Source organism: Perna viridis, chromosome 10 (genome assembly GCF_037379345.1).
Source record: "Perna viridis isolate PV_CMFRI_1.1 ecotype Kerala chromosome 10, ASM3737934v1, whole genome shotgun sequence".
NCBI classification, from domain to species: Eukaryota; Metazoa; Mollusca; class Bivalvia; order Mytilida; family Mytilidae; genus Perna; species Perna viridis.
In genome coordinates this window covers 29,786,327-29,811,605 of record NC_142454.1, presented here as the reverse complement: position 1 = coordinate 29,811,605, position 25,279 = coordinate 29,786,327, and the positions used below count along the sequence as shown (strand labels likewise).

General features: G+C 31.6%; 1 pseudogene across 1 annotated transcript; it reads right to left on the bottom strand.

Moving 5' to 3' along the window:
- Nucleotides 1–2,011: 2,011 nt before the first annotated feature.
- On the bottom strand, nucleotides 2,012–24,028 carry LOC148605304 (von Willebrand factor D and EGF domain-containing protein-like; annotated as a pseudogene). The gene is made up of 20 exons (XR_015915763.1): nucleotides 23,940–24,028; nucleotides 22,471–22,665; nucleotides 20,700–20,879; nucleotides 20,291–20,353; nucleotides 19,676–19,947; nucleotides 19,284–19,370; nucleotides 19,019–19,128; nucleotides 17,436–17,745; nucleotides 15,853–15,938; nucleotides 14,837–14,903; nucleotides 13,445–13,612; nucleotides 11,901–12,112; nucleotides 11,151–11,451; nucleotides 10,390–10,545; nucleotides 9,813–10,008; nucleotides 8,360–8,546; nucleotides 7,335–7,586; nucleotides 6,105–6,126; nucleotides 5,455–5,575; nucleotides 2,012–3,730 (listed from the first exon to the last, which is right to left on the bottom strand). The product of XR_015915763.1 is annotated as a von Willebrand factor D and EGF domain-containing protein-like (transcript).
- Between the last annotated feature and the right edge of the window lie 1,251 nt (nucleotides 24,029–25,279).

The following is a 25,279-nucleotide window of genomic DNA, read 5'->3' as shown; positions in this document are numbered from 1 at the left end:
TGATTTTTTCATCACCAAATTAATATTCAGACTTTCAGTGATCCAAATTAAGTGAAAATCCCAAGATGGGACGGACTGGGTGTTTTGGGAGAAAGTCATACATTTATTTTACATGTGAATCATACAGGTACATTTCGATAACTAACTGCTATTTATACTGTATAATATTGACAATAAATTTCAGATTAAAACGTTATGATATCAATCATACTAAAATATATTTGACTACTTTAGAATCCGTAAGATAGACTCAAATATCAAATTAAGCAAATGAATATTTTAAAGTAAACACTATACATCTAAGTAGCACTCCAGGTAAGGATCATGCAAAATGTGATTCATGGGTAAAAAGCCTACATATTTTTATTTTTGATATTTTGTTTGAAATATCAGAGAAAACAGAAAACAACATGTGGTTTTCATATGACCCGTGCTCTTAGGAGATACAAATTACATAGAATGCACTGTAGATTTCAAAATTAAGGGAGATAACTCTGTAAATGACGCTCAAATACAATAGAATCTACTGGATTTTCAATGTTGATTATCTCCTAAGAGCAGACAGATTTGAACGAATAATTAGACATTTTATATTCTAGACCCATAAAATAACTTAATTACAAAAATTAAAATATGTAGCCTTTTTGGGGCTGTATCACATTTTTCAGATTTTGCATGATTCTTACAAAGACAGCTACTTAATTAAATAGCGAACAAATAATTTGCCGATCAATTGATCAATTTTAAATGAAATATTTCTAATTTCTTGAAGCATAGACAGACCAAGCTATTCACTAAATACAACACCATTAGAATTATGATAATGTGGTTTAATAAACAAAGACATTGTACAAAACTTGAAAAACGTTTGAAAACCTTGAGAATCAGGAAATTCCTTATTACCTTTCTTTCTGCAGCCGCTACCACAAAAAAAAATAGGAATAATTGAATAATTTTTCCAATTCCATAATTGAAACTCTATTGACTATGATACATGTAATTTTAATCTAAACTTTATATGCGCTTTGAATTCAATATTAGTTAATTTTATTTGATACTATTTGCTACATAATTAATAGATGATAAGGGAAAGGACAAGCTAGGAAGACATACTAAAATAAGTATCAGTACTCAAAATTATTTTCCTCATAATACATGTATCGTTATGCATATCAATTTCTTTCGTTTCAAACTCAATTAGATGCATATTATATTCGACGCAAATAAAATGCTAATATATATTTTTTTCAGTAATTAGCCATAGAAAGGTAGCGTTTTAATATACATTTTCTATATAAACTTACTCAGACACGGCATAATGTAATATAGTTTTAAATTCGACCTACGCACATCAGCTTTGATACATGTTTTTCTTGCGACGTCGGAAAAGGAATTGTATCATATTGTTTTAAAAGTAAAGTTTGTGGATAATATTTTTCCTGCTTTTCTGTCCACTGCGAAAATGATTACGACTAGTTTAGAGCTTTTGATGCAGAACTATATATCCCTTTGTATCATAATTTTCTGATTAATGTCATGAAGCAGGATGTTGCCCAATAAGTAGTAAACAAGCAAGTAAATAGAAACTGATTGATTTTTTTTATGTTTCATCGGAAATGCATGTACCAAGGCAGGACCATTGAAGATCTCAAATTAAGATTTGTCTTAATACCCTGAGAAATTTCAAGCAAACTAGAGCTGTAAAACTATGAAATAAACAAGGTAGTACTCAAATGGATACATTTGGGGCCAATGGCAATTACCTTCAAAATCACATCTAATCGCCGGAAAAGCGGGAAGTGTTTCAGGCTTGGCCTCAAGTTTCTTATGGCTGTCAATATATGACATGTTCTTCAAATCAGTTTAATTTTAAAAGATTGTTGCAATACTTTGCATATAAATAATATACATATTTGCAATGAAATTTGATGAGTTACAATTATGTAAAAGAATGAAATACAGATTTATATAAACACAAGGGTAAGAAAAAATCCCAACATTGTTTGAACTTTCAAATTTGCAAAGCCGATATATTTTTTCCTCCGCGAGCTTCGAACTCGTATCGGTCTGACCTATCAACACCATCTGCACTAAATTTAACACCCTAGACTACTCAGCGATGAAAGTAATATAAAATGATTACATAAATTATTTGCGTTATCTGTACGTGTACGTGTAAATTCACATATTTTGTTAAATAATGGATTGTTTAAATTAATTATATCCTGACAAATCATGCACACAAAAAATATAAATAAATTATAAAGAACAAAATAATATTTCACAAAACAAATAAAAGTTATATTTGTAGAATGGCTGCATGTTAACTGTGTAAGTAAGTCAATTTAAAAATTTGACAGATGGTTTTTTTTGTATTTTTTTTTATCATTTTTAAAGTTGCATCTGCTTTTCTATAATTTGTAAGCATCTCACATTTTTTATTACCTCTGCCAATATGGACATTCTTCTCAACGAAAAGTTGCGATTAACAACCTTAAATGATTGCCCCCGAAGACACCGTATTTATACATTTGTTACAACTACTTTTTCTCTATTTTAACTTCAAAATAAGAATATTGAAGCCTTTCTAGTCCACCCTTTTTGCAGTTGGTGGGGTTGATCAGTTTAGACGGTACCCGCTTACATGGGTTCAATTCGATACAACAGGAAGAATTCAATGCATAAAATGTTTCAGTTAGACTGATTTACCTAAAATATGATAAAGACACATTTCACTGGTAAATATGGCCTTACCCATCCCAACGAATGAAACTCAAGAATACACTCATAAATTTGTTAATGTGAAGATATATTGAGTGCGCCCCTATTAGCACGTAAAAATGAAAGTTAAGAACTCCGATCAGTTACAAGTACATTGAACGTATTCGATTACCAAATGTTTCGACAACAATTTCATGGACCTTGAAGCATATCACAATTCTTTACAAACAGAAAATCGAAAACTCGGTTCTTTCTGTAGAACCAATTAATGGAAGTCTACAGTCAGATAACAAACAAGGAAGGCATGAAAAGTAAACGTTACTATAATAAGAAATGCTTTATTTATATAAACAGTCAAACATGTAAATAAATAAACAAATAATCAAACAATGACAAATTATTAACACATTTAAAAATGCATCGGTAAAATTACAATTAAATGATAAAGCAATCATAGGGAGACCAAAAATTGATACCAACGAATATGTTCACTTTATAGAGTTCCCAAAAAAATGGCAATAGCTAAAATAAATACGTTTACAATAATGTATATTTAACAAGGTAATAAACCAAGAAATCTGTAAGCAATGTCTCTCTAGTGATACGTTCAATCACGATATTAGAAAAATAAGTCCACTGTAAACATCAATTTGTTATACAATGTTTCTCGCCATATGGATGACCTGCAGAAGATATGCGGTAAAATTTCAAGCCGCAGTGATTGGTTGTTGCTGTGAAAAACTGACGGAAAACAATGTTACGGACGGGAACACGGACGCACGGACATTGGTAAAACAGTCTACGGTCGCCCCTCTCTTCTTCAGAGCGGGGTATAACAATACGTTTAAGACGTTTTAAAAATTATTAATTATGTAACATCAGTTGATTTGTATAGCATTTGTCATTTAGATTAGAGGTACAATTATACATTTTTTAATTCTCGGATGCTTTACGTCTATGAAAAAAGTCTGTCTTTAAACCAAGAGTTGAGTCTGAAATTCGTTGTTTTCTGAAATGAAAAGAGTAATTATTCTGCATGCATTTTAGACAAACGGCTAAGCGCTGGAATTTGTAAGAAATTAGGAAATAATGAAGAAAAAAACTAAATCAACCTAAAAAAAAAATACACGATTTTACAATGTTGTCATTAGAGTTTGTGGACGTTTTCAGATGAATTGACATTTTAATCGTCTTAAACGGGCCAGATGACGATGAAAGAATCCAGATTTACAATAGAAAGATAGAAGAAAAGTAAGTTATCGCTCTTAAATAATGATGTTTCAATACATTTCATATGTATTACTCAAAAAATGCATGCTATTTCTGCATTTCAGATAATATTGTGAACTTGTTTTTGATTTTACCATGATTCAATCACAGACTAATTTGTGCAGAGATCAGTTCTTAATCATTTGCACTTGATTGATCTGACATAACCATAACATGTCTTTAGTGAACAAAAATAAACCAATAAGCCACGCATGTCTGTAGTGTATCGTAATTAGACTCCGTTGCATTTAAGATTTGTTTAACATATTTTTCATAATTTCGATTGTTCAATACACTGAAGTTTAGGCAATGCTAGTGAGGTCGAGAATTGTACTTTATATGAAGATTGTATAATAGTAAATGTAATCTTGATGGGTCAGAATGATCAAATAATCAAGTCAATGAAATACCTTGGGTACGTTACTATTGCTAATTAACTTTACGTTCCTGTTAAATGAACTGTTTGCAGTGTCATTATTGTTCCGTTTTTGACTTGTATGATACCAATGCTTAAAAATAAGTTTGTGCTTACACGAAACTTATTAGTAATTACTGAATCCCTGCTATGTTATCAAATTTCCACATGTATCATATGTGTGCATGGAATCGACAGAATTGGAAAAAAAAATATATGAAAATAGCTTAATTATTTTTCATTTCAATCCAGGCCAGCTGTAAGTACAGATGTAGCAGCAAACAGTAGAAATAGAAGAGATAAATTAAGAGTGTATATTGTTTTACTTCTGATTTAGTCTCAGAGACTTGAAATGATTTTGTACGTCAATACTAGTGGTTTAGAACTATTAGATGATATGACCGCAATAAAATGTGAGGAATGGTCAAACTTCCCATCCTGTGTTTTATGAGAAGGGGAATGGATGGGAATTTCGCAATAGGGATGGGGATTTTAAATGGAGGAGATAGGGGGAGATAGGAGCGCTGGTTTAAAATGTATTTATTTACATTAATGTTATATTTCAATTCCAATTCATATGAAATTAAATGCAAGACACGGCCATTTGTGAAGCTGGTGATTCATAGTGCTGAAAATTCTACCGAACAAAGTTTTTTTTCCGATTTTACAAAGGCCATATAACCATAGCCCCTTTTGCTTACAGATCAGTATTCCTGGGAATAACGTGGATTCACCCCAACTAATGTAAACTAAAGCAAGAACGACAATTCGTGCAAATTGCCAATTTCATGTAAAAACTGTAAATATTTTATCCAAAAATGCAAACCGAATGAAGATTTAGACGAGTTATGTGGTCCTAATCTAGTTCTAAACGAGAAATATGGGTTCGGACTTCACTTTCTGTTATATATGTATGCGGAAAGTAGGAAAGGTTCGTGCAAAAAGGTACTTGTATATGGGAAGTTTATAAAATTCTAGAGCTATTCTCTATGTCTTTAATCAATGTGGTTAAATCAATTCACTCCTTAAAACTGTTGAAATTTACTTACTTTTTAAATCTGATTGCGATAGAAACTATGACGACAGAAATGGCCAAAAGCAGACCACAGCATATACCGATAATCAAATACGCTGTGTTGTCATTCGCTGTTGTCACAATAACCACAGGAACTGAAAAAAATCAAGCATTCTGTTGAAAGAATAACACGACTTACATTGAACGTTTAATTTTAACCCCAAATTAATGAGATACCCGTCAGATAATCTGAGATCGGATTAAATGTCACTGTTTACAAAGGATATAATAAAACATATGTTTACAAATTGAATTGGAAACAAAATAACTAGTAAAACTTTACATTTACATTCGACATTTTGTTTGTTATTTGTGGAGCTTATAGGTATAAATACTTGGATAGTGCAATATAATTTTGGCGTTTTTTTCTGTATGTGACATACCTAACACACGCATTGCTTGATTCGTAGATGGCGGTGTAATATCTATTTTACCAGATTGATTCTTAGAAATACTGTAAACGGTTAACTTAAAGATTGGCTTCATATTGCAAAAATGGCAATGATAGCAATTGTAAGGTATGAGGAAAATGTGAAGATGGTCGGGCTTGCAAATTTAGGGACAACTGACATAGTGTTTGCCAATGTTTGGATAACAAACTACTTGTAAAAAAATAATACTTACCTTGTTTCTCTGGACATGAGTCCTGAAATTAATATATTATGTATGTATAGTCTTTACATTGGATAGAAACTATACAGGCGATAAAGTTGTTTTCTTTTTATAATTAATAATGAAGTTAATTTTACCTAAAGAAAACGTTTCTTTTTTTACGTCCATGTTTTCGAACATAGATTCTAATGGGTAGTTTTCATACTGCCTCTATGCTTATAAACTTGAAACTTGTTATACGATCCGTCGTGTAGAATCACATCATTAAATAGTATACACTTAGTAGAGGGTGTTACGCTGTAGTATCACACGAGACGAAGTCGAGGGTGATACATTTACAGAGTGTGATACGATGCATAACACCTTATACTACAGGCAATATGTGTTATATTATACTGAATCCGATAGTGTGATATATCGTGACGTCAGGGGTTTTATATCGATCCTTCAATCATTGTCCAGTGGGGGCGGAGCAAGTTAAGATGTTCAGAGATTAGACTAAAATTACTCATTACCTAATCAGAATTCAAGATTTTTGTATGACGTATAATATTTCAAAATATCAAATAATAAATTACACTTTAAGGTTAAATCATAGAAAGATTTCACCCGAGCGATCGATACAGTTGAAAATAATTTAAATTCAAAATTCGAAGGCCGAGAGAACATGATTACATTTGTTAAATGATTGTTGATCAAAATTGCATTTTTGCAAATAGCATTATACAAGACGGGCAAAAGCCAATTTTATGGTTGGAATGGTTTCATGGGCACATCTCTTTTACAAAACAAGTCTACTTAAGTACCAGTGCACATACAATTCAGACACTGCCGATGGTAAAGTGATTCATGGGGTAGATACCCCCGACCTAAACATTTGATGCTTTTTCTTACAAATGCAATACTTTTACAAAACAATAATTGTTTCTGTATTAAGATCTGCACTTTTGACAAAATATTACATTTATCTCCCACTAAAATCAACCGAATCAAACAAAAACAAGAACAATAACTCTCGCAAAGTGCCAATTTCATGTACACTTTATATAATTTTTTTCTCAAAAGAGCAACACCAAAATGAACAACTATGACTGATTATGGTCTTTAACTGATTCTGAATAGGAAATAAAAGTAAAGTTGTTGAATAGGTTTTTGACATGCATGAATCACCTTCTGTCTGATTTCTATAAAGACTGCTACTTAACTATCCTTACTAACGGTTCCTCGTAATTTAACACTTACTAATTCTTGGCAAATCATGGTGGTCATAGTACAGTTGAAACACAATGAATTGTAAATCACCAATGGAACTTCGTCGGTATAATTTAGTCCGTCATTAGATATGCTAAGGTAATATCCACGTGGTGTGATATCATTTTGTATTGACCGTCTCAGACGTGTCTCTGGCGCGACGCAATGTATTGCAAAGGGTCCAACGTATTTCCTTTCTACTTCCTCGACTATGCCATCTTCTACGGTCTCATTGTAATAAATCTAAACACAATGATACAATAAGGAGGTAGACCTACGGTAACTCTTAGAAATCACTGGAACGTTTGTATTCACCATTTTACATCAATCGTATGTAAGCATCAGAGTAACTTGGACTGATTTCATTCTGTATCACAGGAAAACTTCAAAGGCTTTGGTGAAATTGAATATGATACAGACTAATCACTGACTTAAAAAGATCTACCACCTGAAAATGCTTGAATTTGTTGATATAAATCAAATTGGAACTTATGCCAACAACTTTCACTTTCATAATATATACTCATGAATAAAACAAATTACATTTAAACAAATGAAAGTTTTTGTTTTTTTTTTAAATATGAAAAATCAAATCAGCGATATTCTACTACAGCCGGAAAAATTACTGCATTCGCAAATTTGAGTATACATGGGAAAACTTGCAACACGCGTTTTTCATATGTTTCCGAAACATGTGAAAAACATATGTTTTTAATTATAATAAATATAAATATGACACACACTCATTAGAATAGTAAAAAATAAACAAATGATTTCAATCATTATAGGCATATCTTTTTATTTGAATTGGTTCAAAATATGCAGTTCACGAGTTTTAATGGACAAAAATAAAGATGATTCCATATAGGTGCTAATTATATGTTTCCATATGTTTTAAAGCATGTGAAAACATCAATTAAAATTTTCCTATGTAGTAAGATGTTTTGTCAATAACATAATAAAATAAGCTATGAAATTTAAAGCATTGTAATACAAAAGGAAAACATATAACTCACTTTGTACGAGCGGAAGCGACATGTTAAATTGCCCTCTCTAAAATGTATTCCCGGAACAATGTATTTTCTACAGGCCGTTGTGTTGTATCGCATTTACTGTTAAACTTAAAAGTCGAAATTATCGGTGCTGCCGTTACTGGCATTGAACAATCCTCACCGAAGAATTCAGAAGTACAATTACATTCACCTAAAATAAATGTATAGTTTAGACGAACGGTAAATAGATTAATTTTCATCAAATGTTACCACTCAATTTTGCGCATGAACAATGGGTCAAAATTTTCAGAGGCATGGTGTGTTGTTCCTATGTTCTATTTCTAAACAACCGGCAGTCATGTTTTTAAAGCATCACAAATCTCCAAATCACTTCTATGCACCATACTCTAGGAAACATTCATACCATGTTTCGTTTAAATTGGTCAAGCAGTTTCTTATGAGAAGAGTTTTGGAAAATTGCCAACAACACGACGACGGACGCCAGGTGATGGCAATAGCTCACATGGTCCTTCGTGTCAGGTAAGGTGAACATTGGATGGGACACAAGGATAAAAGTGTAAAACAAATTTCGATTGTCACTGGGAATAGGTAGAGGTGGGTGGATTTGGCAATTTAGTTTATTGTAGCGAGGCTCGTACTCCTATCGAATACCACAGCAGTTTTCCCTAACTGCGAGGATTATAACATTATACCAAACACGGTGCATCACTATTGATCAAGATCAGGTCTTCCGTATCATTGCCTGACAACCAAAGCCTTAAGCATGCCGAGTGTACCCCATTCTACTACCGAGGGCAGAAATCTAATTGCTCTCTGGGTAAAGTTCTCCGGTCCCCGAGTACTGTGTTTTTTTGTCTTTTACGACAAACTTAATGCCGCTGTGGGCTTATTCTTTAATACCAGGACTTTCACGAGTCAAATTAAAATTGAAAATAGACATGAGTCTGTAATAAAAAAAAACATGCAAATTTGGAATAAATAAATTATACAAGCTAAAAATAACCTCAAATTGACATTGACATTGATACAATCAGCAAAGCAGCATTTTTAGAATAAAGTACTATGCAGTGGCAGAGCCAAAGGAGTCCTGGGTTGAACTTTCTCTTTTTGAAAAAAAACTCGGCAAAAAAAAAGAAGAATGTAGCCTGCCTTATTTTTAAAACTTTGAATCCGCCCCTGTACGGTTGCGCTACCTTAGGGGATAGACATTGCGTACTCCTCCTCTAATGAAGGGAAATAATGAAAATCTAGATTTCTTGGCAAAGACGATTAACCTACCGGTGTACCTGATCCATGCTTCAAGTTTTTATAGAGTTGCTCATTTATTTTTGTTAATTTGTATGCATTATTTAGGTCTGAGCATTACTGTTCGCTGAAATTAATGATGTCAAAACAGTAAAAATAAGTTAAGGTGGTAGTTTTTGAAATTTGCTGGTGCTGGAACCTGAATAATTACCTTCTCTACACACTCCATGTCTACTGCAGTTTTTGGGACAACTAACAGATGCAATTTGTTCAAAAATTGACTGTTCTTCTGACTCATTTCCTGTAGAATTTGATTTTGTTAGATTTTCCATTCTACTTGCCTCACCCATACACGAGACTGCAAAGTTGTTTTGACTTTCTTCTACCCATTCAGTGTTACCTGTTATCTGTGATAAAGATTAAAACTTGTGTAATACTTGCAATGAAGTCAGTACATGTGATTGCTGTACTACACAAAGATGAAGATACACGCGTGGTAGTGCTAGGGTCCCCCCAATCGTACAAGAGGGTGATTTCAGATAGCATCCAAATTGCTTTTAACGTATTTACACTATATTAAGCATCACACAAAATTTAATACGAACACATCAATTGAACGAAATGCGGACGGACAGACGGATAGGCCGAAAAGGGGGTTCCAATATACCACCCAATCATTGAGTAGCGGCATCATGTTTTCTTTAATGCCCGCACTGAAATGTTCATCTTTGAACAACAGAAAAATAAAGTTTTTCACCTTTTTTAGACGTATATAAAATGATACATACCTGAATATCAAACACACATTCTGAGATAAAACTATCCGCAGGTATTGAAGGAACGTATGTTGAACATAACTCTAATGTGGTCATAGAGTCAAAAGCCTGATTACAGTGATCTTTTGCCTTTTGTTCTGTCCAACCATTCTTCCAAGTTAGGTCAGGCTTTTATTAAAAATGGATGTTTTAAAGAAATGTATTCATTCATGATATAAAATTAAGCACATAAGCAACTTCAAATAGACTTCTAAATATCTCATATTAAAAGTAAAAAAATTATAAACAAAACTAATCTTTCAATTGTCTTATCAGACTACTTGCATTGCTTCACAAAATAAGAATAAGTTCGGACAGATTATGTATTTCTAAATGTCAATATCCTATGAAAGAACAGATGCGCTTTTAATTGTTTGAATCCAATGTTTAGTTCATTTACGCAAATAAAAAAATATGTACATGTGAATTATATATTTGAACACTTGAGGGAGTAAAAAGGGGAGACTTCATCAGTGGGTGACACATTTCATGTTTTGTTTCAAAACAAATAACAACAAAAAACATTTCATCGATTATATATATAAGACGTATGCTTTCTGAACAATTAATGAAAAGTATTTTGTAATGTACTGCACAAAACACTTTAAAATAAGGGGAAATTATCAATTTATCTGTTCACAAATAATCTCAAATCTGCCTAGTTTCCATATGGACAGTTTCTTAATATTTGGAAAAAATCCATTAAATTTAAATTTAATTGTATAATATACTACCACAACAGGATTTGAATCATTAAGCTCAAGTGGATACTGTTCCGGTTCTTCATCTGTTATAACCGAAGCTTCACGTTTACGACGTTCGTGGGTTACAGATTTACATCGCCCAGCAAATACGGAGGACGGTAGATTCTGTTCTCGACAGGGTGTCATTGCAGCTGTGACATTACATATAATTTCAGGTTTTCCATACGGAAAGCTTCCAGCCGCCTTCTTGCATGTGCAATGTACCTTTGCTTTAGACTTGACAGGTTGAAGGTTCTTTGCATTGAACAAGCTTTCCTTCATTTTCTTTATTCTACCCAAAAATATATATTCTCGTATATATACAAAGGACAAGGTTTTCATTTTAGCAGGTGGCATGGACATTAAAGAGAGAAATTCCATCCTTGCAAACCGTACCTTTCTCTTCCTAATTTCAATGTTTCTTTTACCAGCTATAAAGGAAACGTTTTCAATTTATTAAGTAGTGCATTTTATCATTTTTTAATGTTTGACGCACTTTTGACATTGAATTAAACTTTCCTACATCATCACGTCAGTGCATAAGGATCATTTAAAATGTGACCTTAATGTGTTATATACATGTAAATGTTTACTACAATAACATAATTACTTTTGAACAGTTGTTGAACAATCATTGTGGTTAAGGGTGTAACAATAGGGCATCCCATACGTTTTGTCGGAGGTAGATACAATATATGTGTACAAAACAGATCAACGATTACCACAACAGAAATGTTTTACCTCCATGATTCGGCAAAATTATTATTTGATGATGTCAATTGGCCATTCCTCATTGTAAAATCATCTCCAGTTTTAAGATTAAAAATTCCGCATAATCCTGACGTCATTCCAAAATCAAGTGATGATGATTGTATTTGGTACGTCGTTATAATATAAGCACCCCAATATACACCCATCCTTATAATCAACCGTGTTCCTGATGGTACAGTTACCTGAAAATTAATCGTTGAGTCCGTTTTTATCTAGATATTAATAAAGATATTTGGAAAACAGAAATCAGTAGCACTTGTTAAATGTATCATTATACTAAAACAATACTTTATTAACATTGTTTGTGAAATCAATACTTTGGAGAATTGAAATTAAAATAATTTTCAAATGTGTGCTGATCCAGAACTATGTATGTATGTATGTATGTATCTACCTATCTATCATATTAATTTGTATTTTTAAAAATGGGTGCATATATAACTTTGAACGTATTTATATGGTATTGTGGTCTTAAATTGCTATTATTCGAAGTCATGGGGTCTATACTAGATGTAAATATAATCGTGTAAGCACTTTGAAAATATCAGCTAATCTTCTTGTTCAAGTATTTTACCAAAGGAGTATGTTCAGAAAATATCAAAATCAGCCCTAAAAACTGACGTTTTTCAAATAAATTTGAAAATTGCATAATTTACTAGTTGAATATGTGACTTTCGTGAAAAACAAAGTTCCATTGCTGTTAACGCATGTGTTGCACTAAAGTATTTGAGGTAAATAACGCAAAATTTGAATTGTATTAAAATAACTCATTTCATGAGCAAATAGAGCGCATTTATCGAACTCCTTGATATTTCTACAAAAATAACATTCTGTACCATTACAACTCCTGACAAAAGATTTTGTTGTTCATAGCTTGCTCTCTCTATTTTTTGGATTAAAAAACTACCAAAAAATTCTCATATTTTTGTGAAAATTCTTCGAAAACTGTGTAGATGTAGAGTTTTGTGCCCTCCTTATGAAATAATTATCACGCAACAGCATGCATTTTGTGTATATTAATATTCAAAAAGTATCTTAGCTTTAAAATAGGCAAATAATAAATTTCAAAAAGTAAGTTGAAAGTTTGGCAAAATTGTAGGCCACAAACTAGTGTTAGTTAATTTACCCCTTTGATTTTAATTGCGTTTTTTATAAACAAAAAGTGATCAAACCTACAATAGCGATAGCTCAAATCATGAATATAGCTGAAATATTGCTGCTCGGATGTTAAACCCAACAATGTAATGTTGCTTTTATTTGTCTATACTCTTGTCGATTTTGACATATAATATCTTCTGATTAGGGATTTAGTTTTTTTCTATATAAATAAGACTTGTCAAAAAAAAATTATATCTAATTTTATGTACAAGCAGTACAGGCGAACTAGACAGGACACACAATAATTGCAGTTTCGTTCATAAAATGTGTTTGCAAGGGCCTAAACATTCATCTTAGGGCTTTCAGTTAGAATTAAAGAACATACATCCAGATCACTAGATAATATATAAACTAACCACGTATCCATTTACTTGTTTTTGTACATCTATGTCACTTTCGTCGCAAATATTTTGAACAACATTATTTCTTCCACAAAAATTAGCAACAAATATACTGTTGCCACTCCGCACATCTGCACCACAATTGCACAAAGCTGAGTGACATCGTTGGTAGTAACTATGAATCTAATACAAAATATGAATACAATACATGACATGTTTGAAGCATATGTATGTTGTTCTACAAATCAAGACATCAAAGTAACTCCACAAAGATTGTCCGGAGGAACAAAGGAGCAAAGAAAAGATATATTTGTTGTAGTAAAAATGCAACAACTCATATTGCAAGAAAAAATCAACATCCGAATTGCTTTTTTTTCGCCTGATACATCCCGTCTTAATATTGGCTGAAAGTTCCGAAAAGCTCTATATCAAGTTGAAGGCATGTATGTTAATATCTTAAGATATCATCATTAATTTATTTCAGTATTGTATAACAAATAACAATTAAAATGTTAGACATGCAATGTATATTTTTAAAAGACATATTTATTTGACACACTACGTGTAAATTTATGTTCAATTTACACTTCATCGTTATCATTAAGTCAACAATTTATTTCACATGTATTGAAGTCAATTACTTCATTAAGGTACCGCTCCAAATAAGAATCAAACAAAATGTGATTCAGAGTTGAAAAGTCAATATATTTTTATTTTTGATACTTTGTTTTAAATGTTATGATAATCAGAAATTAACATTTGGCTTTTCATATAACCTTTTTTAGGAGACAAAAATATGCAGAATGGACTGTAGAATTCAAATTAAAGGAGATAACTCCGTAAATGACACTAAAAAACAATTGAAATTATTTGATTTTAAATGTGGATTATCTGCTAAGAGCAAACAGATTGGAATGAAAAAATACACATTTCATTAAATTGACCAACAAAACAGCAACAAAAATAAAAATGTGTAGCCTTTTTGGGATGTATCAAATATAACAGAATTTGTATGATTCTTACAAAGACCACTACCTAAAAGTAGTAAAAAGTTTATCAGATAAATTCCTCTCATAAATTTTATATTATCTTTGTATTTCCTTGCTTTTATTTGTTTCAGAGGTGTATACACTTCTAAATGTATATGTCACCAAAGTTATCGATACAATCTTAAGGAAGTAAAATTTCAGAAAACATACGTGTTCAGTCTTATACTTGTATTCTTTGTTGTCGAAAATGATACAAGTGATTCATGAATAAATAATCTATGTTCTACATTTCATTTATTTGAAACATATAAAAGCTATTTTGAGCATTTGAGTGATTGTTTCAAAGCATGTCATCTGCTTATTACACATGTGTCTAAATGAAGGTCGTTGTACAATTAAAATTACATTTGTGACTTACAATGATAGGTAATTGAGCATGTTGATACATAATATATTCACCAACTGAGCGTTGTAATTCATACTTTCTGAAAAAAATGAGACGATGTTAATATCATATCTTAGCAATATCGAGATCTTTACAACTACATAAAATTTCCTATTTTCGGGTAAATCTCCCCCACCTCTACGACCATGCATTTAGGTACTAAAGCTATTGGTCTATTTCATGCAAGACAACACACTTTTATTTATTGATTAGTAACAACTTTTGTACAAAATTGATGCGTGTGATGTTTTAAGCGTTCAACTTATAGCTACTCCGACAAAGATTTATGCAGAGAAAATTTGATAATTGTTTTTTTTTGACAAATTGAAAAAAAATTGTCTAGTGCATTAAAGTGTTCGTTATGCACTCTTTTAAAATTTATTAATAAATATAAGAATCAAAATTATGGAATTGTTGTCCTATTCAGTTACAACATGTGCTATTGCTCGCGCTCTAGATTTGTTACCGGGTAATTATCATTGCGTTAACAAAAGCTGTATTTTATATGGCCTAGTTGGCCGAGTGGTCTAGAGCGACGGACTTATATATATAGTATTAATTTTCAACTTTCAAGTAAATAAAAAAATACATGTGTGTATTTACATGTCTTATCTGTTATCATATATTACGCTAACCAAAATAATAAAATAATTTGAATTTTATATGCATGTTAGTATATGTCGCATTGATTATCTTTTAGGCAAACCGAAAAACAAAACAACTGAATAATAAAGTATCAAATTAATTGATTCTCAACGTGTAAATGTTTCAATTGTACAAAATGTAGCTTTCAAAAATATGTTAATTTTATTTTCGTCACTTTATATTATAGGAAGCGAAAGGAAATTTAAAATTGCATCATTTTCATATTTTGTTACTTCTTTGGGTTTTTGTATTATTCCAGCAGCAACTCAAACCTACTTGAAAAGTAAATTAAAAACAAAACACCAAAATATCAAAACAGTTTGCATTGAGAAAAATGTACTTGCTTTCCATCAAAAGAAATCATATGTGGATCGTTGTTCGAGTAGCATTTTCTTCCTGCTGTTATACGATCTTTGTCTTGAACAGTAAACTGTAACAACACACACACACATAATTACACGTAGTTTGTATAGTCGTGGAATAAAAATAAATTATTAACTCTTACCATGTTTTCAGATTTTTGGATTCTGGTAGTGTTATTTTTAGCTTAGAAAACCACAATTTGATTTCATTTGCAAGCAGAGTAAATGTGCTCTAGAAAGAGACTATCTTGTGTAGAGTTTTATCAAAAATTGGGACTTGAGAGCTGAACAGAAGGGTCATGAGTTAGGGTGGCCACAAAAAGTTTTTTGAGGGGTTGGGTTCATTTCTTGGTCTCCAACAGCAGAGTTGACCGAAAATGCTTCATTTCACCTGGTTTCTGTTGAATGATAATGTCTTTTGTCCACTCCCGCGATGTCAACTGCTTATACAAACCACTTTCTTTTTAAGGCCAATCTGAGGCCACCAACTGCAAAGAGTAATCGAGGAAACCAATGTTTTGGTGGTAATCAAAATAATGTAATCCAGGGACAAATACTAGACATGGAAAACTGACTTACATAACAAAGAAAATAAATTAACTGAAATAATCCATAGTAAGTAACAATAGCAAATGAGCAACTCGGACTCCACTAAAAATTGGGTGCATGGACCAGGTGCACCGGTAGGGTAGGTCTGCTTTTCTAGAGACACCCGCCTAGTTGCTCATAAAGTCAAAGAGTAATCAAGGGAACCAAGGTTATAGGAAAGGAAAAAAAACTGACACCTTGAACAAATCAATTTTCATTGCGCAGATGGATACACCGTAACGATGCGCGAGTTCATGATGACGACCATAAAACTTCTGTAGTGATGACTTCAATCTTGTTGCAACATAACCCGAAGCCTACTTGTTTGAAGTCTAGCGCGATACAAAAAGTCTGCGTAGTTTCGGCAAGCTCTGGCATAACGTAAGAGTTGTGATATGAAAACTTAAACCCTTAACTTGTATATAACAATCAGGATCAGCACCATGATGCAACTAATTTGCATAAGTTTGCACAATATCGAAATCTAGATATTTTTTCCAAACAAATCAGCATGGTAAGAGTTAACACATTTTACAAGTGATGAAAGATATCTGTTGTTCTATTATTGAGGTATTGGTTAAAAATCATATTTGATGTCCTTCATGTTCGGTCTACTGTAACATGATTTATCTATCTTAATGTTTGGTGTATTTTTTAATTACTTTATTTTTTTATGTTCTTATATCATTTTGATTCTTGTTTTTATTAGTATTTGTTTATATTGACAAAACGAATAGAAACTAACATAGCTAAAGCAAAAAAAAAAAAAAAAAAAAAATCCAAAACAAAGAAAACAAAGAAAAAAATCCAAAACATAAAACCAAAACAAAACAAAAACTAACAGACATAAACAAAACAGAACAAAGCAGAAAAAAACACTGAAACGAATCAAAACAAAAACAATGGTTAGGCACACAATTTTAAATAAACTTGAATAAATTTCTTTTAAACCAGCTAGAAATATTACTTGTATTTACCATTATCTGAGGAAGCGTAAGACCCAGCCATATATTTAGTTCATCAATTTCAGTATTGGTAGTGATGTCCTGGTAAAGTTGCAATACGGATATACGGTCATTGAAATTAATTTTTTTGTCAACAGCTCCTGATACATTTACAATATGTTTAGTTGTCTCATTGAACTTAAAAACAACTCCACACATTTGTGATTGCAATGCCAACGATTCATCCGATAGTCCATTTTTGCAATGACTGTTATCTACCTGATACAATGGAACTGCTGTCAATAGGTTCAACAGACAAAGACTCTTAATTTGTTCAGATAAACTGAAATGATCAAATTACAAATATATATTTATATATATACATACATATATAAAAAGTATATAAGTTTAAGAATGGTTCAACAATACCGATAAAGATGTTAAAACACTATAATAAAACATATAATGAGCAACATTGCGGAGTTCTCTTATCCAAAATCCCTCCCGCTTCACTCTCTGTAGATCGCTCCAGATCGTGTTTTGTGCCACGATAAAGATTTGGATATTGTTGATATTATGGAGACAATGGTTTGGTTATCTGAAGTGTTGACTAATTGGGAGAAAAGGCTTTTTTGTTAGGTCGTTCCTGTGTTCGTTTCAGCCCTTGTGAAAAGGCTGTTTAGATTCACCAACTTTTTGAAGGCAAAAGATGCGATCTACAAAAAGTGAAGCGGGAGGGACTTTGTTTAAAATAACTCCGTATTTTACATACACACGGGATTGATTAAAAAAATATTAAGTTCTTCCTATTTTGTATAATCTCTTATTACAGTGTTTGTAGATATCTTTAGTTTTATAGTTTTACACAATGTTCAATAGCAGCACAAAACGTGTGTTTATAACACAATGTTGAAGATCTTTGTTAACTGTCATTAAATTCAAATGCGTCACAGATATTCACCTGATTAGATAGTGAGTTGTGTTTAAAGACCATTTACTTTCATACACATTCAGTTTATTTAAGGCACTGAAGAATGTCATTAATTGACCGAAAATTATATATATATATATTAGATATCGTATCCACAACTCATTTCTCGTCCTTAACATTAAACAGAATGATATATACCCGTTACATTCGTTTTGAATTTGATACTTATTATTTTAAACTTTCAACGCCATGAAACCTTACGTATAGTTTATTCCGCTGGGTATATCATACCGCAAAAAGTAATGCTGATAAGCTTTAGGACGACAGAAATTTGTTCCCGGAATAAAAAATAATGTATTCTATTAAATCGTTTAGAAAGACATATTTGGTAAACCCATCAAAGTTCTACCTACATGCTTATTCGTTTTTCGGTATCATAGTGTGATATTTCTTTTTCATTTACCAAATATTCTACAAGTACTTTTCTCTCGCCTTTTAAAAAAATAAACCATTGTGACCACTTGACATACATATGGGAATAAAATTGTAGCGTCCTTTTCAATATTTCCCTTAGGTCCCGATTGGCATGAAATAAATGATCATGTAAAAACAGATAGACCTGAACCACATGGAAATTATGTCAGGTCAAAGAAATGTGCATTGCTATGAATGAAATAAAGCTTACATTGCGTTATTAATCGGATACATGCATCCTATAGGTATCGTCAAAGAAACCTCTATTCCGACTGGGGGATCTCCTTCAACAAGAACTCTAGCGTTGGCATCTTGTTTAATCTATCAGAATCAAAGTCTTTACATTATATTCAGTTTTATTTGCAAAATGACAAAAAGTCGTAATTTAAATATAATAATAATAATAATAAAAAACGAATATACTAACAATAATTCAAAGACACCATTATCATGATTATGTTAACTACAAATGTTACCTGCACACCGGCAAAAAATTTAGTTGAATATTTTCTCGGTCCAGGAGCTGGGAAATTTGCATCGCGTATTTGAATGGAACATTGTACCTATAAAATAGTATAATAAAAAAATAAACGAAATTAAAATAAAATATTTGTAATACCGCGATAAATGCAAGCTATAGTTTATTAATGGAAACTTAGGGGAATAATTTTCTTGAAAATAATAAAAACTTTCCTTTTTCAGGCAAAATAAATTCTGCGTAGTTTTTTTCAACATATTGCTGTATCTCGGGTTTAAAAAATCGACATGCATAGTGTTGATAAAGTAAAAAAATGTAAGTATTTTTTTGTAAAATATGTTTTTAGCGGGGATAAATAGAGGAAATTAAATGAGTGAACTTCAAATTTACCATCATGTTCGGTTTAAATTTCTGTTCCCAATGATGTTGATGAAGCATGGTTTCGGTTACCAACGCTGTATGAGACATGTTAACGAATGCGGCCTTTGTAATTTCGAAATCGTCTATATACCAACGAACATCATATCGGTATCGAGTATCTATATTTGTATGACATTGAAACTGGATTGTTTCGTAAGTATACATTTCATTATTATTCATTCTATTTTCTTTGTATAATCCAGCAGTTACTTGTGTCGATTGAACAGTGATGTTCGGGTATTCTACAAAAAATCGTGACCATACATTGACAACAATAGGAAGATTACAGCTGTGAGAAATGTATGACTGAACATGTACTAGTATTCCTCGTAACTCTGTCATCTTTTTTGTCAAAATAATTAAGCGCTAGTTTTTATTTACAGTTAAAGATACTTGAATTTCCCTGAAAAATATTCTCGTAAATAATTCTGCGTCGTTATTAAAACTGACTTGTTAATACACGTCTTCAAAATTTTGAAATGTTACAGTACAAAATAAATAAACAAACAAATAAATAAATAAATAAATATACATTTTAAACATATACATATAAAAAGATGTTTTGATTTGACGTGTTCAACGTACTATCACAGCCTGGACTAAAACCGTTTTCAGAATTTTCTCCTGGAGGGCATGGCAAATTATTACCTAAAAGAAAATAAAAATCATTTGCATAATAAGATAAACTAAGAAAGCGACATATTCAAGAATATTACATTACGCAGCATGCAGAAAACGTCTTTCTAACAAATCCGAGACTTGCTTAACCATGCATATCAGATCTAAATAAAAATTGGAATAGTTGCCGTGGAAACACAGATCGTAACCGAGAACTGAACGATACAAACTGAAATGCCTTATTACAGGACACATCTGTTTAGTAGCAAATATTGCTAATATGATTTTTTATATGAAGTAATATACATGCATTATAAACCGAAAAATGTAATAAACCAATAATCCTTATAACACTGTAACGTAAAAAAACACTTACCGAAACAGTATGCTGATGGACAGGAGGATGGACGTCTTAAAAAGTAGACATAGAATTCCCCACAGTTCTTGATTTTGATTGTTACTTGATTTCTGCAGCAATCTCCGGTGAAATGCGCTGAACAAACTGTCCTGTTTACGGTTTTTCCCGGGCCGGGTAATAGCGGAGTAGGATTATGGGCTACAAATGTGCATGTATGTTCTAATTCATGTCAAATGGTAACGCAAACAAATCAAAAACGACCTTATTATTCTTTGAGATTTACCTAATAATTTTTCTATCCTTTTCTAAGAAATGTGTATGTAGATAGGCGTATTTTATAAACCCGATTAAGGATAATATAGGCCAATACAATAAAATTTGCTATGGCATAGTGTTCTGCTTAATTTTCCCTTTTACATCAATTACATAAACATTGTATCAGTTCGGTAAGGAAACAAAACCGAAGATAAAAATATTTCAAAACTACACAAAATAATGCTAGTGCACAAAAAGAATTATGGAAATCATTCTGATCAGATAATATTACAGCATTATAAAACATATTGTTGCAAAACTAAAACAAACAACATAAATGAAAAATAAGTATTGTTTGTCCATAAAAATCAAAAACAAAATATATGATCATGTAAATAGGAAACATATAACGTATATTGAATTATCAAGAACAAGAACGCAGGGAAAAGTTGATTTTAATTAGTGCAAAATGCGAATCCTGTGTTCATATTTTCCCAAATATATCATTAAATTGTATATTTTGTTGGTTAATTTAGTAACGAAGAAGGTGGACAGTATTTCATACAGTACATTTATACATGAAACGGGCATATGGAAATTTCACATATAAAAAAATTATAGCTATAAGAAACAACATTGCTATTTTCACAATTTTTTTGTGATTCCGAGTAATTTGTTCTCAAATTGTTTAATTACATACTAATAATTATATTTTGTATTGTTTAAATTTGAGATGTGCACCAGCATTAAAACATCATTTCAATAAATTTTGCATTTGAGATAACAGTTTCATATCCATGTTTCCTGTTCAAATATTCTTGACAACAATAACCATGGCTTATAGACGATAAAAAAGATATTTAAAAGATTTGTTGTCTCAATTGTAATTGGTTGCACGGTACATCTATCAATACGCTCCCGAAGGAGCATAAATGCCTGTATCATTATCTAGGTTTACCGTACTTATGGTCAGAAAAGGTTTCAATATCCTATTTGTCCTTTCAGTCTGGAGCTTAAAAAAAGCACCATGGCAACTTCTTTCTCATTTGATTTGTAAATGCGATTGAGAGCTATCCCAGTTTTGGACACAAATTCCTTAGTTAAAGTGATAAAACACAATCTAAGCAATTTCCAAACAAAAAATCTTTGTCAAAACATGGCGCTGGAACGTTTTCGAAAATGCCGTTATCAGCTTAATAATACCGGGCAATTCGATTCAAAACCTTTTCGGACTATGGCAACCCATAGTTCTTTACGAATGCCGGACAGTTTGGTGCTTAGACATTTCAGACCACGACAAATAGTAAAATGCATTAGCACAATAAAAACCGTATTTCATAACAAATTGAATCATTTTGGTGGTTGATATGAATAGTATGAGCTATCAGAGCTGACACAAAATTGAAAAATGTTTGAATTTATGTTTCTTCGTGAGCGTTTTAGTTTTTACCTTCATCATAATATATTTAATAAAATATTCCGCACAAAAGTATGCAGTTACAATTTGGTTGATAAGTGGTCACTGTTATTCTACCTGGTGATAAGTACAAGGGATACGTTGTTCCACATCTGAATCCGCCTGTAGGACATGTTGTAGGCATATCTGACCCAGCTTTGCTTGTTACAATATACCATCCTTCCCACATCAGCGAATCACAGTTGTTTGAAGCATTTGTGTAAGCTAAAGACCGCCATATATCTGTTAACTGATTTTTTGTCAGGCATGGATCTGCATGTGTATACAAACAAATAGCAAGTTATGTTACTTGTCAGTTCAATTGTTCCTATAACGCTGAAATTGGTTGTTTTGTTACGCCAAAAATATGTTAAAAAGTCATTTTGAATTATTTCATACATTATGCCAAAGCTCGTCGAAACTATGCAGACGTGTTGTGATAAGCTAGGTTTTTACAAACATGCTTCAGGAAATGGATTACCTTGCAACAAGACTGAAGTCATCATCTCCAAAAGTAATTTGGTTACCATGAACCCATGGATCATTATGATGTTTCAATTCGCACCATGTAAACCGATTAATTCACTTCATCATATTTTCATCTTTCGTTTATCCTCGACTATATGTCTTGCATCGTAATTTTATTTTTTAGATGTCAGCTTTTGAATATTATTCCAAAAGCCATACATCTTGAATGCATTATATTTAACAATAAGTCGTCACATAATTTAAAGAGTCGATTCGACATTTCGACAAAAATACTAAAAATAACGCTATATGACAAATTATAGTTTCTTTGTAAAATTAATTGTTTCATATACTAAAGCAAAAAGAGTGAACTCGTAAAAGAAACATAAAAATCCAAACACAAAATTGCACACTTTATGTGACATTATATGTTTGGGTACAAATATGACGGGTACAAGTTTTTAGGAGCAAAGGGCGACAAGAGACAACAGAGAACACGTAGTAATGACTTTCAATTGAGGTTGTGGTCAAGTTCATTATAAATTCGTCCAAATAAACGAAAAGTAACAACAACAAAAAAAAAAAAAACAAACAAAAAAACAAAACAAATCCAATCATAGTGTTAATTAGACGAACATATTCATTTTGACAAACATTCAATTCAAAATGAACATGCATAGATTAATAGATTAATAATCATCTTCCGAGAAAAAAATAGAAATTTTGAACTCACTGGCTTTTCACAAAAGCAGTAAATACATAGGTATTAAAAAGTGAAAGCAAGGATACAAACAAGTGTAACCATCAATACCGCAGATTGTACATGAACAATTTTGTTTATTCGAGGTTATAATTGAGAAATCCATGATACTTCACTGATCATATATGAAACTTAGCCCTTGTTATTAAAATAATCACGATATTGAGGATATTTTATAAAGATATGGGATAACCTGATAGACAATTAACTACAACTCTGATGCATAAGAGGCACGAACATCGCAAACATAAATAATTGTTATCAACTTTCCGAAACTTCCTTACTATAATATATAACTAATAATGTGTTTATTACTTGCCTTCTTGTGCAACCACTGCTACAACAAATAATATCAAGCGAATCATTTTGCTGTTAAATATCTGGCTGATTATGTCTAAATAAATTACATTCACTTTATATACGTTTCACTTTCCATTTCATTGGATAATTTTAGCAGTAGAGCATTGTTTTTTTTTCAGACAAGGAAGACATCCTGCCATAAACTAAGATAAGTAATACTTGATGTAAATTAAGATTCTAATGAAATAGAATTACCTCTACCTTTAATTACCTCTTCAGTTATGAGAAAATGTGTACATGACCGGCGATTAAGAAGTTTAATATATGCTTATGATAAAAAATGAAAAATACTTATCCGTATAAAATATATTTTTAAACAATATACTCGAAGAAGTTATCAACTAGGAGAGAGATTTACTAGCAATTATCAGTATTATGAAGTGTTTAAATCCTCGTAAATATTATTATATGGCCATACTCTTTATGTCAATATAACCATATTTGTTTCTGCAATAAGGAAGTTTTTGTACATTTATTGCTAGCCGTAAAAGACGACACAGCGGCAAATGCATGCATTTTGAAAGGAAATTCGATCATGGAAGCCTTGAAAACTGTTTTTTGGATAACGAGCTTTTTCCTCGGCTTTGTGAAAATAAGTCAATTACGTAAGTTGTTATATACATTTATCTCGAAGAAATAGTTTCATATATCTACTTTGTTATTACAAATAAAAAAACTACCTAGCAAACGAAAATGAAAAAAAAAAGTATTCGTGTTCATTTATTATTTCACACTTAAAATTTGACAGTTACTTATTGTTTTATTGTGTTTCTTATTATCATTATTATTATTATTATTATTATTATTTTGAAGCTTAAGTCGCCAAAACGAATTTTGCGACTTATTGTTTTCTGCATCGTTTTTTTTAGTATCATTATTATTATTGTTATTATTTATTATTATTATTATTACCTCACATATGTGCACATCACACAAAAAAAAGGAGGGGCGCCTTGGCGGAAAAGGGGGATAGGTAACAATTTAGGACACTACGATATCTTGGCAACGTAGGTGGCCAGAAACTTGAAAATTGTTGTGAAGGTAAAGTTCTACAATACATGTATTAAGTAAAAACAAGTGAATCGAAATATTTTGTGTTGCCATGGTAACAAAGAAACCCCGAAAAAATCGCCATATTTGCAATTTTTCAGATTTTTTTTTCTTTCTGTAGGAAAAATGACTTGAGATATCTTTACCTAACTTAAACATATTTAGAACAATCTTAATGTAATTGAATGCATATTCCGGATTATTTTGGATGACCACCATTTTGAAATGGCCGCCATCCAAAATAAGGTG